This window comes from Choloepus didactylus, chromosome 12, assembly GCF_015220235.1.
Source record: "Choloepus didactylus isolate mChoDid1 chromosome 12, mChoDid1.pri, whole genome shotgun sequence".
NCBI lineage: Eukaryota > Metazoa > Chordata > Mammalia > Pilosa > Megalonychidae > Choloepus > Choloepus didactylus.
Genome location: NC_051318.1, coordinates 27593682 through 27611605, shown reverse-complemented (window position 1 = coordinate 27611605; position 17924 = coordinate 27593682).

Genomic DNA, 17924 nt, shown 5'->3' with positions numbered 1-17924 from the left:
TGCTCTTCTTGATGTCCTTTATATCCTGTGCCATGGTCTCATCGTTCATCTTTAGTTCTTTAATTAGTTGCTCTAAGTACTGTATTTCTTCTGATCTTTTGATTTGGGTGCTTGGGCTTGGGTTATCCATATCGTCTGGTTTTTTCATGTGCTTTAAAATTTTCCGTTGTTTTTGGCCTCTTGGCATTTGCTTAACTTGGTAGGGTTCTTTTAGGATTTGTAGACCAATTGAAATCCTTATCTCTAATTTGTCAGGTCTACAGCTTCATGGAGTACAATTTCTGTGACTAACCAGCAGAGCCACCTGTTCCCCTCAAGCCAGTTCTCCCCTGCTTTTTCTCTGTGGTGAGTGGGGGAGTAAGTCTTGTGCGGTCCAGTTGGTGTACCAAGCTTGCGTGTGTAGTTGGTGTTGCCCACCCTGTATAAGGGGCGTGTGTCTGGGCAGTCAGGGAGGGGGGTTGCTCTAACAACCAAATCTCCCTGGTGTTCCTGGAATTTTAAAGCTGCCGCAATAGTCTAATCTTTCACTTCAGTCCTGCCACAGTTTGTCTCTGCCACTGACCCACAAGTCCTTGGTATTGGCGTGTGGCCCCTGAGACTTGTGAATGGGTCCCTCTTCCAGGCCTTGCACCCCCTGATCCTCTGTTGAGGGATGACTGTGCTATGTCACAGGTGAATGCCATCCCCCCATGGTGGTTCTGGGCTGCCAGTTTGTGTAGGGAGGCTCCCAGTCTGCTGAAATGATGTCTGAATGGGGCTTGTTAATTCCCACTGCTCCAACTTCCCAAGTCTGGGACAACCAGCTGAGGGTGCAGGGAAGGCTAATGTCCACGCCCAATTTTGTGGTGCATGCGTGTTATTGTAAGCACTTCCATCACATTCGGTTGTCTGGGGCAGCTCTGGGCTATGGGGCTGGTGACGAGCAGGAATGTTTCCTGTCCACCAGGATGATGGCTGTGAGAGAATGCCCCCCTTTTCTTGGGAAGTTGTGGTGTTTAGTGAAAATTCTCAGCCACTGGATTATTGCCTTTTGTCTCAGAGCTCTCAGTTCTGCTCTTGTCTTGAACTGCCCAAATTGCAAGTCTTTGAGGCTTTCTGTATTTGGCTTCTTAGAGTAATTGTTTTAGAAAATGAAAAAAAGATAAAAAAAAGAAAAAAGAAAAAAAAGGCCCTCCAGGCAGATCTAATGCGTTATTGAAATGCTAAGAGACAAAGAAATTAGGGCTATTAAGGAAAGATCCAGAGGGCAGAGAGATCAGTTTTTCTTTGGGTTTTGCAAATGAGCTTGCAGGGCCTGAGCTCTGCCCTTCCTCTTTCTATGTTCACCAGAACTCCAAAAAGCATCCGCTTTTATTTTTGAGTTTGTCTTGCTGTTTTTTTGCTATGCCTATCTCCTCTCTGCTGGGCTGGCTGCTCTCAGATTCTCTGGTGTCTGGTCTCAGTCTATCTATGGTTGGAGCTTGGATCAGTAGAATGAGTTTCCGATAAGAGCTGCCACTGCAGTTCTCCCTTCTTCTTCCTGGCACTGACAGCCCCTCCTCCCATGGGACTGAGCCTGGCAGGGAGGGGCGTGGGTCCCCTGGCCACAAAAGCTTACAGATTTTGCTGATCTCAGCAGTTCCACGTTTTCATGAATGTTGTATGAAGTATGCCCAAAGTCAGATTGCTCTGCGGTGTCCAGTCCACGCAGTTCTTGGCTGTCTACCTACTTCCCTGGAGGAGTAACTAAAACATACACCTCACCAATCCACCATCTTGCTCTGCCTCCTCGAGAGCCTCTTTTGTTGCTTAGATGTGACCTCTCTCTAAGCAAACCCAGCAGGTGGGTTTGCTGCCCTCTCCACTACATGAGACATGACTCACAGGGATGTAAATCTCCCTGGCAACATGGGACATGACTCCTGGGGATGAGCCTGGAGCCAGCATTGTGGGACTGAGAAAGCCTTCCTGACCAAAAAGGGGGAGAGAAATGAAACAAAATAAAGTTTTGTGGACTGAGAGTTTTCAAATGGAGTCGAATGGTCATTCTGGAGGTTATTCTAATGCAATATATAGATATCCCTTTCTAGTTTTTAGTGTATTGGAATAGCTAGAAGGAAATACCTAAAACTGTTGAACTGCAACCCAGTAGCCTTGTTTCTTGAAAACAATTGCATAATATATAGCTTACACTGTATGGCCATGTGATTGTGAAAACCTTATGGCCCATACTTCCTTTAAACAGTTTATGGAAAAATGAGTAGAAAAATGGGGACAAAAGGTATATGAATAATAAGGGGGGGGGGAGGGTATGAGATGTTTTGAGTGTTCTTTTTTACTTTTATTTTTATTCTTATGCTTATTTTTTATTTTTTGGAGTAATGAAAATGTTCAAAAATTGAGATGAATGCACAACTATATGATGATACTGTGAACAATTGTACACTTCGGGTGATTATATGGCATGTGAATATATCTCAATAAAATTGCATTAAAAAACATCAAAAAAAAGTATTCATGGGTGAGTGCTCGCAGCCAACTCAATGGGAAAAAATTTTTGGAAACCATGTATCTGACAAAAGACTGATATCTTGCATATATAAAGAAATCCTACAACTCAATGATGATAGTTCAGAAAGCTCAATTATAAAATGGGCAAAAGATATGAAAAGACAGTTCTCTGAAGAGGAAATACAAATGACCAAGAAACACATGAAAAAATGTTCAGCTTCACTAGCTATTAGAGAGATGCAAATTAAGACCACAATGAGATACCCTCTCACACCAATTAGAATGGCTGCCATTAAACAAACAGGAAACTACAAATGCTGGAGGGGATGTGGAGAAATTGGAACTCTTATTCATTGTTGGTGGGACTGTATAATGGTTCAGCCATTCTGGAAGTCAGTCTGGCAGTTCCTTAGAAAACTAGATATAGAGCTACCATTCGATCCAGCGATTGCACTTCTCGGTATATACCGGGAAGATCGGAAAGCAGTGACACAAACAGATATCTGCATGCCAATGTTCATAGCAGCATTATTCACAATTGCCAAGAGATGGAGACAACCCAAATGTCCTTCAACAGATGAGTGGATAAATAAAATGTGGTATATACACACGATGGAATACTACACGGCAGCAAGAAGGAATGATGTCTTGAAACATGACAACATGGATGAACCTTGAAGACATAATGCTGAGCGAAATAAGCCAGGCACAAAAAGACAAATATTATATGCTGCCACTAATGTGAACTTTGAAAAATGTAATACAAATGGTTTTTAATGTAGAATGTAGGGGAACTAGCAATAGAGAGTAATTAAGGAAGGGGTAACAATAATCCAAGAAGAACAGATAAGCTATCATGGGTAAATTTAACATTCTGGGAATGCCCAGGAATGACTATGGTCTGTTAATTTCTGATGGGTATAGTAGGAACAAGTTCACAGAAATGTTGCTATATTAGGATACTTTCTTGAGGTAGAGTAGGTACATGTTGGAAGTAAAGTAGGTAGCTAAGGTTAGTTGTCTTTTCCTTACTCCCTTGTTATCGTCTCTGAAATGTTCTTTTATTGTATGTTTTTTTTAATTTTTTTTATTTTTCATACAGTTGATTTTAAAAAAAAATTAAAAAAAAAAAAAAACAAGGAAAAAAATATGCGGAGCTCCCTTGAGGAGCTGGTGGAGAATGCAGGGGTATTGGCCTGCTCCACCACGATGGTTGCTAACATGCCCACAGACATAGGGGACTGATGGTTTGATGGGTTGAGCCCTCTACCACAGGATTTGCCCTTGGGAAGATGGTTGCTGCAAAGGAGAGTCTAGGCCTCCCTTTAATTGTGCCTAAGAGCCTCCTCCCAAATGCCTCTTTGTTGCTCAGATGTGGCCCTCTCTCTCTACCTAAGCCAACTTGAAAGGTGAAATCACTGCCCTCCCCTCTACATGGGATCAGACACCCAGGGTAGTGAATCTCCCTGGCAACATGGAATATTACTCCCGGGGAGGAATGTAGACCCGGCATCTTGGGATGCAGAACATCTTCTTGACCAAAAGAGGATGTGAATGGAAATGAAATAAACTTCAGTGGCAGAGAGATTCCAAAAGGAGCTGAGAGGTCACTCTGGTGGGCACTCTTACGCACAATTTAGACAACCCTTTTTAGGTTCTAATGAATTGGGGTAGCTGGTGGTAGATATCTGAAACTATCAAACTGTAATCCAGAACCCATGAATCTTGAAGACAATTGTATAAAAAGGTAGCTTATGAGGGGTGACAATGGGATTGGGAAAGCCATAAGGACCACACTCCCCTTTGTCTAGTTTATGGATGGATGAGTAGAAACATAGGGGAAGGAAACAAACAAACAGACAAAGGAATCCAGTGTTCTTTTTTACCTTAATTGCTCTTTTTCACTTTAATTATTATTCTTGTTACTTTTGTGTGTGCGGTAATGAAGGTGTCAGGGATTGATTTAGGTGATGAATGTACAACTATGTAATGGTACTGTGAACAATCGAATGTATGTTTTGTTTTGTATGACTGTGTGGTATGTGAATATATCTCAATAAAATGAATATAAAAAAAAACCTCAAAAAAAGTATTCATGGGTAAACCAATTTTGAGAAAACTTGATCTATACCATACCACATATTTGTATAAGAATACAAATTCCAGGAAGGAATCTAAATGTTTTGATGTAATGCTAAATGAATAAATAAATAAACAAAAACAATTTTAAAAAAAGAGAGCTCATATAAATTCTTCCAACAGATAAACTGATTTAGGGAAAATTCTCAGCCTCTAAATTAGCACATCTACTGGCAAGAATATTAGCTTGATTAACACATTTAAAAAATAAATGAATCTGTCATATCCTCAGTTAAGCTAACAATCTTCAGTTTGGAAAAATCTTCCTGTATGACATGCTATCCATCATTCATTTTTCTCTTTATTCTGTTAGGTTATTGATTAATATGATGATAACTCTTAAAACTTATATATATATATATATATCCCCAGGTGCATTCAGTCCTACCACTGAAGATGCTATGGCTTACAACTATGTCATTTTTTTTCTCATAACAAAAGTCATGGTATTTGCTGATGATGTGATGTATCTTTTAACTATCGATCTTAACTAGCTCAATCCAGAGAATTATTTATACAGCATATCTCATTTTTCACATTCTTAAATCCTTGAACTTCAGAAAGTCAGTGATAGGAACTAGAGTAGTATAGAAATTGAGGCACTCAAAGATATATCAAATAACCTCTAATTATCATTTGTTTGGGCCAAGATTTGGCTGCCCAGTGCAAGCTGCCTGATTTCTAGACACACATACATCAGATCTTTTGTCCTTGCTGATTTAGTCAGGTTTACGCACTCCCATTAGACCAGAATAATAGGCAAAAATTCATTCTATGTATACAAATTCATGGTTCTTCCCCAGAATTGTGGAGAAAGCTGTCCACACTAGTTTTATCTGTTAAACTCTTTTTAAAAAATGAGAACAATATAAGCAAATTTAGACATTTGCCAATAAGGCACTGGTTTACTATAAAGCTAATGAAACTTAAGTTTCAGAGTCTCTCATTTGCAGGGCCTGGGAAGGACACTAATCGTGGGTTCACTCAGACTTTTTTTTTTAATTTGCAAAAGAAAATTATACTAATTGCAATTGACTGTACAGTTTCTTTGCACTGTAACAGCCCCTCTGTGGCCTTGGCATTTGAGGATTCAGCTAAGAAGAAACTGAGTTGGGGACATACTCAATTTATGTTTCAATTTATATATAAATATATATATGGTTTGCAATTACTTCTATGCAGTTATTAGTAGTTGTACTGGTATAGAAATGGCTTCCAGGAATATTCCTACTTACTGCTGTGCAGATTCTTCTGGAGACATGACATGCAATGCAGAGCCAAAGGGAGGATCTCAGTGTGATAACACTGAATCCTCTGGTGCCTGGTACAGGGTATATGTGGTGAGTGGAAGGGGAACAAGGTAAAGGTATGGAACCCAAAGCAAGTCAATGGAAGTTTCATAGTTTCATTCAGCCATCAAGATGTAAAATGCAAGCATCTGATTCTTTATTCATTGGCAATAATAAAATGGATAATTTAGCATATGCAATTATGAACACAATATCAATTTATTTTTTTTGATGGAATAAAATTACATTTATCAGAATTCCTATGTATACTTAGAGCTAATTACTTATACTTATATATGAAAAAATTATTAATCACCCCAAAATTTTACAAAAATCCTAAAATCTACATGAATTGTTAATAATCAGTTGTGACATTGGAAGAAATTTTCCACACAATAAACCAAAAAATCTAATTTTATCAATGGTATAAAATGGAAAACAAATGTCTTTTTACATAATCTGTAGAAAATATCTCTATAGAAAAATATATTCACATAAAGAGGCAAAGAGATTTAGCCAAAAAATGCAGAGAAAAAGTGTTATGGAGGTATGATAAGCAGTTAATAAAGGAAAATGTCATTTTTCAATTTTATAATGCTTGTGGTATTTGTCAGCTGACAAATTTTTAATTTATTATAAAAAATTTTATAAATTTTTAATTTATTGTGATTTTTCTCATTCTAAATAATATTCACATTCATGTCTATTTTTTTCTGACTGAAATCACAGCCTTAGCCTCTGGTGATATTGAAGTTCCAAGTAGGCGTCCTGTGGGGCATTTTTGGAAAAAGTATATATACATAATTCACATACAATACAATTCACCCTTTTAAAGTAAACAATTCAGCAGCTTTTAGTAATTCCAGAACATTTTCCTCATCCCGTAAAAAAGTAAAACCCTGCACCCATTAGCAGTCATTCTCCATTCCCCCTTTCAGACCCTGAAAACCACTAATCCACTTTCTGTCTAATCCAAGGTAATGAAGATTATGTTTCCTTCTAAGAGTTTTATAGTTTTAGCTCTTACTTTAGGTCTTTGCTCCTTTCTGCATTAATTTAGTATATGGTGTGAGGTAGGGATCCACCTTCATTCTTTTCCATGTGGATATCCATTTGTCAACAAGACTATTTTCCCCATTGAATTGTCTTTGCACGCTTATTGGAAATCAAATGACCATAAATGTAAGGGTTTATTTCTGGACTTTCAATTCAATTCCATTGATCTATATCTCTATCCTTATACTCTTGGTTACTACAGCTTTGTATTAAGATTTCTGCAAAAAGTCACCTAGGATATTGATAAGTATTGCACTGAATCTATGCATCAACTGGAAATATTGCCATCTTAACAGTATTAAGTCTTCTGTTATGGGTTGAATTGTGTCTCCCCAAAAGATATGTTGAAGTTCTCTCAGTCTTGTGAGCTGATTTGGAAATAGAATATCTGCAGATGTGATTAAAGTAGGGCCTAACTGAATTATAGTGGTCTCTAATACAATAGGACTGGTGTTCTTAAAAGAAGAGGAAATTTAGACAAAGACAAGACAGACACTGTAGAGGCCATATGAAGATGGAGTAGGCAGAGATTGCAGTGATTCCATGATAAGCAGAAGAATGCCAAGGATTGCCGGAAAACACCAGAAGCAAGAATAGGAAAGGAAGAATTCTCCACTGCAGGTTTCAGAGGGAGAATGGCCCTGCCGACACCTTTATTTTGGACTTCCAGCCTCCATAACTGTGAGACATAAACTTCTGTTGCTTTAAGCCATTCTGTTGTTACGGTAGCCCTAACTAACAGGACATCTTCTGATCCAGGAACATGGAATGTCTTTCCGTTTATTTAGGTCTTTAATTTCTTTCAACAATGCTTTACAATTTTTCAGTATACAAGACTTGTACTTTTTGTTAAATTTATTCCCATGTTTTATTCTTTTTGATGTTATTATAAATGGAATTATTTTCTGAATATCATTTTTATATAGTCCATTGCTGGTGTAGAAGTACAATTGATTTTGTATAGTGATCTTTTGTCTTGATATCTTCCCAAACTCCTTTATTTACTCTAATAGATTTTTGGGGATTCTTTAAGATTTTCTACATAAAATATCATGCCATTTTAAATGAGAGATAGTTTTACTTCTTCCTTTCCAATCTGAATGCCTTTAAATTTCTAGACTAATTTCAGAGGCTAGATTATCCAACACATGATGAATAGAAGTGACAAGAAGGGATATCCTTGTCTTGTTCCTGATCTTAGTGGGAAAGTTTTCAGCCTTTAACCATTAAATATGTTAGCTGTAGATTTTTTAGATGCCTTTTTTTCAGATTGAAGAAGTTTCCTCTATTCCTAGTTTGTTGAGTCTTTTTATTATTAAAAGGTGTTGGGTTTTGACAGATTCATTTCCTGAGGATATTGAGAGGATCATGTGTTTTATATCTTTTATTCTATTAATAGGATGCACTGTAGTGAATAATTTTCATAAGTGCAACCAAATTTACATTCCTGGTATAAATTTTTACTTGGTCATGATGCATAACCCTTTTTATATGCTTCTCAATTTAGTTTGCTACTATTTTGTTGAAGAATTTTGCATCTATATTCATAAGGAATATTGATCTGTACTGTTTTCTTTTTTCCTTGTGATACGTTTTTCTATCTTTGGTATCTGGGTAATACTGGTCTCCAATTATGAGTTGGGAATTGTTCCCATCTCTTCTATTTTTTTTGAAGAGTTTGTGAAGGACTGGTGTTGACCATTTGGTAGAATTTATCAGTGAAGCCATCTGGACCTGGTCTTTTCTTTGTGGGGAATTTTTTAAATTACTAATTCAACCTCTTTTCTTGTGGTAGGTCTATTCATATTTTGTATTTTTTCTTGAGTGAGTTTCATTTGTTTGTGTGTTTCTAAGAATTTATCTAATTTACTGTCATGCAATTGTTCAAACTCTTCTCTTTATAATTCTTTTTATTTCTGTAAGGTCACAGTCATATCCCTTCTTTCATCCTTAATTTTATTAACTTAAGCCTTCTTTCCTTTTCATCATCAGTCTAGCTTAAAGTTCATCAATTTTGTTGACTTTGCCAAGATTTTTAAAAAATCTTATGTATTGTTTCTCTATTCTCTCTTTCATTTATTTCCACTCTAATCTTTATTATTGTCTTCATTCTGCTTGCTATAGCCTTAGTTTGCTCTTCTATTTCTGTGTTATTGAGGCAGAAAGTTAGGTTATTGATTTGACATATGCTTTTTTAATATGTGCATTTAGTTATAAATTTATTTTTGGTTAATTCCACATAATTTTGAATTTTCCAAATTTCTTTCTGCTATTGATTCCTAATTTCATCCCACTGTGGTTGGAGACAATACTTTGTATGATTTTAACCCTTTCAAATTTATCATCGCTAGTTATATGGCTGAACAAATTATCTCTCCTGGAGAAAATTCTGTGTGCATTTGAGAAGAATGTGTGTTCTTCTGCTGTCACATGAAGTGTTCCATAAACAACTGTAGGGTCTAATTACTTTATAGTATTGTTCAAGTCTTCTATTACTTTGTTGTTCTATTGTCTAGCTTTCTATCCAGTATTGAAAGTAGGATAATGAAGTCTACAATCATTATTGTAAATTGTCTTTCTCACTTCAATTTTGTCAGTTTTTGCTGTATGTGTTTGAAGCTCCTTTTTTAGGAGAACAGATGTTTATAAATGTCATATCTTTTTTGATTAATTGACATTTAATAATTATAAATTACCCTGATTTGTTCTAATAACAATTTATGTTTTAAATCTTTTGTCTGATAAGAGTATAGCCACTTAGTTATTTTTTGGTTACTTTTTGCATGGTATATTGTTTAAATATTTACACATTTATATATTGTTCAATCCTTTTACTTTCAACCTATTTCTGTCTTTAATCTAAAGTTTGTCTCTTATAGACACTATACAGTTAAATCATGTTATTATTTTTACCCATTCTACCAAACTCTGCTGTTTGGTTGGAGTGTTTAATATATTTACATGTAATTTAATTCATAATACTGTAGGCTTATATCTGCCACATTGCTACTTGTTTTCTATATGTCATGTATTTTTTTGTTCTTTTGTTCCTCCACTATTGCCTTCTTTTGTATTCAGTAAATTTTGTATCATTCTAGTGTACCATTTAATTCCTTAGTCATTTCTCTTACTATGTAGTTTTAGTTATTTTCTTAGTAGTTACCCTGGTGACTTAATTAACATCTTAATTGATAACAAACTAGTTCTGGTTGATACCTATTTAATTTCAATAGCATACAAAAACTTTGCTCCTATATATCTCCGATCCCTCTCCCCTCCTTTGTGCTGGTATTGTCATACAAATATATCATTGTACATTGTATGCACATCAACATAGATATATGATTTTGCTTTATGCAATTGTCTTTAAATCAGGAGGAAAAAAGAGTTCCAAACAAACAAACAAAAAAAGCATTTATACTGACTTTTTATTTCTTCAAGGGAATTTGAGCGACTGTCTGGTGTTTGCTTATTTCAAACTGAAGGATTCTTTTGTATTTCTTGTAAGATGGGCTGGCTAGTAACAAATTCCCTCTGTTTTTGTTTATCTGAGAATGTCTTCATTTATCCTTCTTATTTGGAAGATGGTTTTTACAGATACAGAATTATCTACAGTCTTTTTCTTTGGTACTTTGAATATATAATACGAGGGCCTCCTGTTTCCTTGGTTTCTGATGTTTCTCATCAGAAATGTAATAAGTTGATTCTCACTTGCTGCTTTTAAGAGTCTCCCTTTGAGAGAATGCCTTCTAATGATTTCATTTTGCTGTGTCTAGATGTGATCTTTTTGAGTTTATCCTACTTGAAATTTATTGAGATTCTTCGATGTGTAAATCAAAGTTTTTCCTTCATATCTGGGGAGTTTTCAGCCATTATTTCCTCAAATACTATTTCTTCTCCCTTTCTCTCTCATCTCTTTCTGAGACTCCATTATGCATGCATTTGTATGCTTGATTGTTTCTCTCAGGTCTCTGAGATTCTGTTCATTTTCCTTCCTTCCTTTTTCTCTCTGTTCCTCAGACTGGATAATCTCAATCAACCTATCTTCACATTCACTGATTCTTTCTTCTCATCATTCAAATCATCTGTTGAGCCCACTAGTGGATTTTTCATTTCACTTATTGTAATTGTCAACTCCAGAATTTCCATTTGATTTTCTTTTCCCAACTTCCATCTCTTTACTGATATTCTGTTTTTGGCTAGACACCATTCTCATACTTTCCTTTAGTTCTTTAAGATCATTGAACATATTTAAAGATCATTGAACATATTTAAAGTAACTGATTTAAAGTATTTATTTAGTAAGCCTAACATCTGGACTTCCCTGGAGACAGTTTCTACTGACTACTTTCTTCCCTCTGTATGGACCATATTTTCTTATTTCTTTGTATGCCTGCCTCAAATTTTTTGTTACTGAAAACTGGGCATATTATATAATATAGTATGACAATTCTGTCATTCAGTTTCCCCTGTCTCCCCAGCATTTGTTGTTGTTACTATTTGTTGTTGTTGTTGCTACTGCTGCTGTTAAAAGTGACTTTCTTGAACTAATTCTATAAAGTCTGTATTCTTTGCCATGTGTGACCACTGAAGTCTCTGCCAGTTAGCTTTGTAGTCAGCTAGCGTTTTTTTTTTTTTTTTTTTTTTTTTTTACAGTTTCCCAACATTTTTTATTAATGAATCCATTTCACAGTAATATATCATCTCACAAACATCCTTGGTTAACAATTTTTATAATCATTTCACCATTTTCATTTTTGTGAGGTGATTTAAAAAGAAACTATTTTAGGTAAAATTATATCATTACATTACTAAAATTGCATTTATTAAGTTTTTTTGTACATTATTTAATAATATTTATGTGATAGAGATAATTTTCAAATTTTCCCCATTTATCAAGGGGACCATGCTATTTAATTTAATTTATTTTATCACAATTGTTGAATACTCTAGATTTCACCAAATTACACTGTCCCAGTCTTTATCTTTCCTCCTTTCTTGTGGTGTCTCATATGCTCCCCACCTTCCTCTCTCAACCGTATTCATAGTTACCTTTGTTCAGTGTACTTCTACATTGTTGTGCTACCATCTCCCAAAATTGTGTTCCAAACCACGCACTCCTGTCTTCTATCACTCTGTAGTGCTCCATTTAGTATTTCCTGTAGGGCAGGTGTCTTGTTCACAAAGTCTCTCATTGTCTGTTTGGCAGAAAATATTTTGAACTCTTCCTCATATTTGAAGGACAGCTTTGCTGGATATAGGATTATTGGTTGGCGTTTTTTCTCTTTCAGTATCTTAAATATATCACACCACTTCCTTCTTGCCTCCATGGTTTCTGCTGAGAGATCCGCACATAGTCTTATTAAGCTTCCTTTGTATGTAATGGATCGCTCTTCTCTTGCTGCTTTCAGGATTCTCTCTTTGTCTTTGACATTTGATAATCTGATTATTAAGTGTCTTGGCGTAGGCCTATTCATATCTCTTCTGTTTGGAGCACGCTGAGCTTCTTGGATCTGTAATTTTATGTCTTTCATAAGAGATGGGAAATTTTCATTAATTATTTCCTCTGTTATTGCTTCTGCCCCTTTTCCCTTCTCTTCTCCTTCTGGGACACCAATGATATGTACATTATTGTAGTTTGTTTCATCCTTGAGTTCCCGGAGACATTGCTCATATTTTTTCATTCTTTTCTCCATCTGCTCCTTTGCATGTAGGCATTCAGGTGTTTCGTTCTCCAGTTCCTGAGTGTTTTCTTCTGCCTCTTGAGATCTGCTGTTGTATGTTTCCATTGTGTCTTTCATCTCTTGTGTTGTGCCTTTCATTTCCATAGATTCTACTAGTTGTTTTTTTGAACTTCCGATTTCTGCCTTATATATGCCCAGTGTTTTCTTTACAGCCTCTATCTCTTTTGCAATATCTTCTCTAAACTTTTTGAATTGATTCAGCATTAGTTGTTTAAATTCCTGTATCTCAGTTGAAGTGTACATTTGTTCCTTTGACTGGGCCATAACTTTGTTCCTCTTAGTGTAGGCTGTAATTTTCTGTTGTCTAGGCATGGTTTCCTTGGTTATCCAAATCAGGTTTTCCCAGACCAGAACAGGCTCAGGTCCCAGAGGGAAGAAATATTCAGTATCTGGTTTCCGTGCAGGTGTGTCTTAGAAAATTGCTCCACCCTGTGATGCCTCAGGTCACTGTGCTTTTCTGCCCAGCAGGTGATGCCTGTGCCTATAATTCTTGACTGGTGTGAGGAGGTGTGGCCGTGTTCCCCCAGGCTCTGGGGTCTGGTTCTGAATGGAAAGGGCCCCACCCCTTTCCTCTTAGAGAAGACAGACCCCCTAGAGGGAGGTCATTAGCATTTCAAACATCTCTCTCTGCTTGTGCTGTCTCCACCCTCCCCTGAGTCACAACCCTGGAAACTGAAAATCACTGGGGCTTTCTCCACTGAGCCGAAAAAGAAACAGATAGTCCACTTCAGACCTAGTCCAAGGTGCCCCTCTGGCTCTCCAAGGTCAGTCGTCACCCAAAGCCTCTGTCTGTTTTTTGGGGATTCGTACCTGTAATAAGCAGTTCACACTCGCTACTTAAAACCCCAGTTGGAGCTCAGCTGAGCTATATTCGCTTGCTGGGAGAGAGCTTCTCTCTGGCACCATGAGGCTTTGCAGCTCGGGCTATGGGGGAGGGGGTCTTGCGACTTGGATCTGTAGGTTTTACTTATAGATTTTATGCTGTGATCTTGGGCATTCCTCCCAATTCAGGTTGGTATATGGTGAGTGGATGGTCTCGTTTGTCCCCCCGCAGTTATTCTGGATTATTTACTAGTTGTTTCTGTTTTTTTGTAGTTGTTCCAGGAGGACTACTTAGCTTCCACTGCTCTCTATACCGCCATCTTGCCCCTCCTCTAATTTAATCGTTTTGAGGCCAAGAAAGTGTCCAAATCAAGGCATCATCAAGGCAATATTTTCTTCTGCAAGACTGGCCACTGGCAAACCTTGGCTCCTGTGCTACATGGCAAGGCACATGGTGGCATCTGCTGGTCTCTCCATTCTCTTCCAGTTTTGTTGCTTCCAGATTCTTGCTTCTATGGCTTTCTTTCTCTTTGTCTGAATGTCATTCTCTTATAAAGGGCTCCAGTATGACAATTAAGACCTATCCTGATTGAGGTGGGTCACATCTGAACTGAAGTAGCCTCACCAAAAGGTCTACCTACGGTGGAGCCACACACACAGGAAAAGATTAAATTTAAGAACATGCATGTTTTTCTGGACATACAGTTCCAAACCACCACAGCTAAGTATAAATCAACAAAAAGGAAGTACCTGTGTTTCATTAAGTTTGCAAGAGGAGAAAAAAAAGTTTTGAATGCTTCTGAAAAGTCAAATGAATACAGAGGATCAAAAAATGGAGGGCAGGAGGGGGCACTTCCGGTGGTGGAATGCTGGGCCCAGAGCAGGTGGAGCCGGAGTCTGGTCGCTGCGGGCATGTGAGGTGGCAGACCGTGAGCCCCCGACGCGCAGGCCCGCAGGCTGCCGCCGCCTGAGCCCGTTCCTGCTGATGCTGCCCTCGGCGTCGCCCAGCCTGACAAGAGAAGCGAGCTGACTGAACCCCAGTTCCTGTGAGGCTCCTGAGCAGGAAGTTGTCAGCTAGCGTTTTGACAGACATTCCTCAAATGCCTTGAACCAGTAAGTCTCCCCATCTTTTCCAAGGCATTCTGTGTATATGTTGGGGCCACTTGAACACTCAGTCAGGCATATTACAATTCCAACTTAGCCTTCATTTTCTGCTTGTGCAGAGCCTCAAGGTCCAGAGGTGAGAGGTTAGGACTTTCTTGGGTCTTTCCTGTACATGTGCACAGCTTTGGCTATGGACTTGGCCTTCTTGATTATGAGGAATATATTGGAGCTTTTCAAAGACTCCTATGCACATTGAATTTCCCTGATTTCCTCTTTAAGTATTTTTGTTATATTGTTTGCCCCAACTGTTAGTACCAGCTCAGACAGCTATGATGTGAAACAATTCCTGCTGTTTTATCATTATCCCTGAGGAAAAGACTGGTTGCCCTGGTTGAGCTCCAAGTCAGGAAAAATAAAGCCAAAACTGGCTTTATGAGTTGATTTTGTCCAGGGAATTGCTATACATGTAAAATAATGACAATTCACTGAAAATGGAATGTCAGAAGACCTCCAACCCAATTTTGACTCCTTCAGTGGCTACAGGCCTGCTCCTTTTCACTGTTTTTGCAAGCTGTTGGTTTCCAAGGCTACCAAAGAATTAGGGAGAAGAAAATGGGAATAGAGCAAGATAAAACACCACAAATCTCTTACTGAGATTTAGCCATTTTTCCTAATTGACATTACCTGGATTGTTTGAAGCCTTTGGTTAATTACCAGATTTTTGAAAAACTTTATTTTGACAATATTTGTCAGTGTACTTATTTCTTTCGTGGAGAAGAATATTTTCAATGTCTTAAGTTTTCTTATCTAATTTTGCATTCTCAACTTCTCAGATTTTTTTTTTTCTTATAAAGGGAACCAAAAATTTCATAAGCTTCAGGCCCTACAGAAAATGTTATGCCCTTGGTGCAAAGCAATTATTTTAGGTATTTTACAGGTATTAACTCATTTAATCTTTGAAATAACCCCAAAATGGGCCCTATTATAATCATGATTTTTTCTAGAGTTGACTTAGGTTCAGAACTACTAAGCTAACAGATTTTTAGTAAATAACACATATTTTCAGTAACTTTATAGCCAGTAAGTATTAGACTCAGGCATGCTGGCACCAACATCCATGCATGTGACCATTATACCTTCACATCCTAAAATTAGTAGTAGGGGCTTCCTGCTATTACCAATCCCCAGGCTCTATCCCAAACACATTGTAAAACCACCTAATCTTGTAGTTAAGTTTTAGGATATTTTCTAGAGTTGGTTTAATTCCTTGTTCAGACTATTCCTTGCTCAAACCCAGATATTTTTCTTTGAAATTAGACAGTATTGACCACCATGGAACTTCTTCTTTCTCAAAATGTCTATTAAAATTATGTTTCATGAATTATCCATTAATAACCCTATGGAATAATATTTACTTACCAACTTTTCAGCATTGTTACTGTCTATTTTTATTTAAACATTACCCAGATAAAGATACAAGTGTTAATATTTATTGTACAATATTATCTAATCAACTAACCAATAAGCATTTACTCTACACTTACAGAGATTATAATTGAAGGGTAAAATCCCCCTAAAAAGTAGGTAAAAGACTGAACTTCCCTAGAGCAACTATTAAGACTACATAGATGAAATAGAGAGTGATTAAATATCAAATTATATGGTTTAGGCTAAAAACACAGTAGGAGTTCAAAGAAGGGGAAGATTAAAAGGGGTATAATTGAAGCAGGTTAGACTATGAATGAGCCACATAAAATATGGTGGATTTTTATAGGTAGAGAGGTGGGTCAAGAGTGTTCAAGAATTCCTGTGGTTTATAATCTTAGCAGTATGATAGTTGTTCAAGATTTTGCATTCTCTATTTATATGTTCAGTTGTTTAGATGCACACAGAAACCAGATTGCATACTACTTTATTCTTGAAGTCATCTTGTGTGGACATTATCCAGTTGTTCATTTACATAGAAATTATTTGGCAAGTGGTTGACTTGTATCTTCCAGAGCCTTCAATTTTATTGTGGTAAAATATATATACACACACATTTTTGCCATTTAAAAAAAAAAGAATCCCTGTGAACACAAGCAATGGTATAAATAATAACACATATTTATTTCTTGTCTTTTTCCAGAAACAATTTTTGATGGATTTATGAGACTATTTGGAAAGCCTAATGATTAGAGTAGAGATATCATGCTGAAAAATTGAAACATAATTTGGGTGATGAAAGAGGAGGTGGCAGTGAACAGGTAAAAGAGATTATCAATGAAGAGAACATCTTTCATCACCAAGAAGTGAGGCTCTATGGTTTCTCAGCACAAGCTATTATTTTTTATAATTGTATGCTCTCTCACTTGCTCTCTCTTTTGATTTCTATTTGTTACCCTTAATAGGCACAATCTGTGAATAAGATTTATAATTTACACAGGGGCTAGGAATGCCAAACTACACCTAGTCATTAAACTCATTCTAAAGGTTCCTGAGAGAGTACTGAGGAAACCAAGAATCATGGAATTCTGTTACAGTGTATTTGATATATGTTACTAGCTTCATAATTTATAGTTTCTATCATTTACCCAAAAGATACATGGTGAATTATTTCTTATCTTACTTTATTCTGATACATAGTATTCAAAATCAATTCTTATTTTAGAGAAAATAGGAAAAATGTGTATATGTAAAGCTCATTCTCATACTGTTCTATTCAATACCTAGACCTATTATTTTCACAAGAGACTTCATACCAGGAAGGAATGAGCATAAGTCTTTGATGCTCCAGTCCCTATTTGGTGTCAGCAAGACTATCGATGGATTTGAACTAGATTATACTAACAATTTACAATTAAATTAAAACATGATTCTAATTTTTTATTGGTGAAAATTTGTGAAAAAATATGAGAAATCATTAGAAAAGAATAAATATCTGAAAAATTGAAATTTGCCTTGAGGGAAAAAAAAAATGGGCATGACCTGTGAATTCCTTTTGGCTAGCAAAATAACATTTCTCATTTTACTGTTTAATTAAATGAGCTATTGCCTCATTTTCCCATTCATACCAATTTCGTTTTACTAGAACTTTTTCCTTCCATTCAAAAATACTGAAAAACCTCAGAAAACCACAAAGGAAAAAAGAGCACCCAGAATTACTACATGCTCATATTTTGATACAATATCCTATATAGTTTGGGTTTTTTTCCTACACATTTAAAATATACTTTTAAAAATTCATACTATATATACTATATTGTATATACCACATGCCACTACATCTTCTTCATTAGTA